This window comes from Arachis ipaensis, chromosome B04 (genome assembly GCF_000816755.2).
Source record: "Arachis ipaensis cultivar K30076 chromosome B04, Araip1.1, whole genome shotgun sequence".
Lineage (NCBI taxonomy): Eukaryota > Viridiplantae > Streptophyta > Magnoliopsida > Fabales > Fabaceae > Arachis > Arachis ipaensis.
This window is the reverse complement of record NC_029788.2, coordinates 130,575,641-130,577,731: the sequence shown is the minus strand read 5'-3', so window position 1 is coordinate 130,577,731 and position 2,091 is coordinate 130,575,641. Positions and strand designations below refer to the sequence as shown.

The 2,091-nt window shown below is 25.8% G+C and overlaps 1 long non-coding RNA gene across 1 annotated transcript in view; it reads right to left on the bottom strand.

The window, feature by feature from the left end:
- The window catches only part of LOC107638176, a 1,835-nt gene continuing 1,181 nt past the window's right edge, over positions 1,438-2,091 (bottom strand). Inside the window, exon 2 of the long non-coding RNA XR_001619759.2 lies at positions 1,438-1,932. This is a non-coding gene — a long non-coding RNA (uncharacterized LOC107638176). The remainder of the gene's footprint in view (positions 1,933-2,091) is intronic.

Genomic DNA, 2,091 nt, shown 5'->3' with positions numbered 1-2,091 from the left:
TGGAAAGATTTGATATATGATCAGTGTATTATAATAGGTTAATTAATATGATATTTTAGATATTTATTGATGTAAATTCGTTAGTTAGAAGGGAGTGATAGAGAGAATAGAAAATTATTATCAAATATTCATTAAGATTTATATATTATCTATTATTAAAATCAGATTTCTTCAATTAATAGCATAGTTGATCTAACATATTCTTGAAGATATTTTTTTAATTTGTTTTATTTGCATTAATTTTTTGTTTTATATATTTTGATTTTGTTCGATTTTGGTTGAATTGTTTTTTCAGATGATTTTTTTTTTCTCGAATTAGTTGCGAACTACTTCAAGATCAGACCAAAATATATAAAAATACTTTAAGTTTGGAACGAATCTTCGAGCCAAATCGAACCGTATGCACCTTTTCGATCAACAAGTAACTAGCTTCTCACTGTATAATGGCATAAGAAAAATTAGTTATATTTGTAATAGAGATCACTTTAATAAAAACACTAAAAATATCTTTTTTTTTTAAAAAAAAAGACGTTCACACATGTCATGTTATTATTGAACTTTTTATTAAATCGGTTAATAATTTATTTTTTAATAAACCAGAACAAAATCGGTTTATTATAGCAACAATAATAAATTCAATTGTCTGCATTATAATTATTAGACCCGATTTGATTCGATCGAATTATACGATCTAAATCAAATATCTTTAAATTTTTTGATAAAAAAATAAATATATCCCTAACTTTTTGTTTTACGGACATTTAAATCTTTAAAAATTTAAAAATACAATTAAATTTTTTTAAAAAATTTGGATTTATTGTTATTGTTATAAAAAAATTGATTTTATTCTAATTTGTTAAAAAATTCAAAAATAACCAATTCATTAATACGTCACATATATATTTTTGCAAAAAAACGTTTTATGCTTTTTATGGGAGTATACTCATTGGTAATATATATTTCCATATGACACGACGAAACTTCATACAAATCACTCACAAATTAAAGCTCAAGTACCGGGCGAAAAGATTTTTGTTTACACATAGGTAGTAGTCCAAGAAAGGGTTATTCACACATAAACATAAATAGTTGTAACACTCAAACATTCAAACCAAGAAACTATATTTATTTTGATGGTCAGCATGTAATTGATTTTTGCTTTTTCTTTTGTAAAACAAAATAACAAAATTGAGTAAACTATCTTCTAATTTTAGTGATTCATGATGGGTCATATATAGAAGAATTATTTTTCTACTACTCTAGTTATTTTATATATGCTCCAAAGAGAAAAGGAAATCTAAGTAGCAGCTGAAAGTAGTGCTCTTGGTTCACCAATATAAAAATGAAATTTTGGAACAAATCTTAATGACCTTGAGCTAATATTTTAGATTAATTAATTAATCAAACAAAAAAGAAAAAGCCAACCTCTGATAACTGAAGCCCAATATATGGTTTTTATTTCTGAAGCACTATTGCAAACTCAAAAGAGTACACATAAAAACGTATGTAATAGAAATTGAAATCAATACATGATGAGGTCGGTTAATTATTCTACGTAGTGGTCAATAAAACAAAAACATACAAAACAAAACACTAGTTAATATGAATTATATTATTATTTCTCCTAAGACGACCTCAAGTATTAACTAATTAATTAAGGCTTAAATACTTAATTATTAGGTGGTGAGCAATAAGGACCACGCGTGTATGGATTATTAATGCATCTTCTATACGGAGTATTGGCAATAGGATTAGGAGGAGGATTTCTTCCACGTGGATCATATGGTCTTTTTGGATGATATACTCCTTTATATGGATCACTTCCTGATGGACCAACAGGAAAATCAAGAAGAGGAGGAGGAGGTGGATGTAATGCTTCTCCTCTTCTTCCATATCTATATGTTCTTCTGTATACTCCTCTCTCATCACCTCCTATATATATAAATAACACAAATTTAAAATTAGCTGACACTTTTTTTTTATATTAATTAACTTTTTCTTCTTTTAACTAAACATGAATGTTGACTCTCTAATATTTTTTTAATAAGGTTCATAATTAATTTTTAATAATTTTTGTTTCGGATATATTAG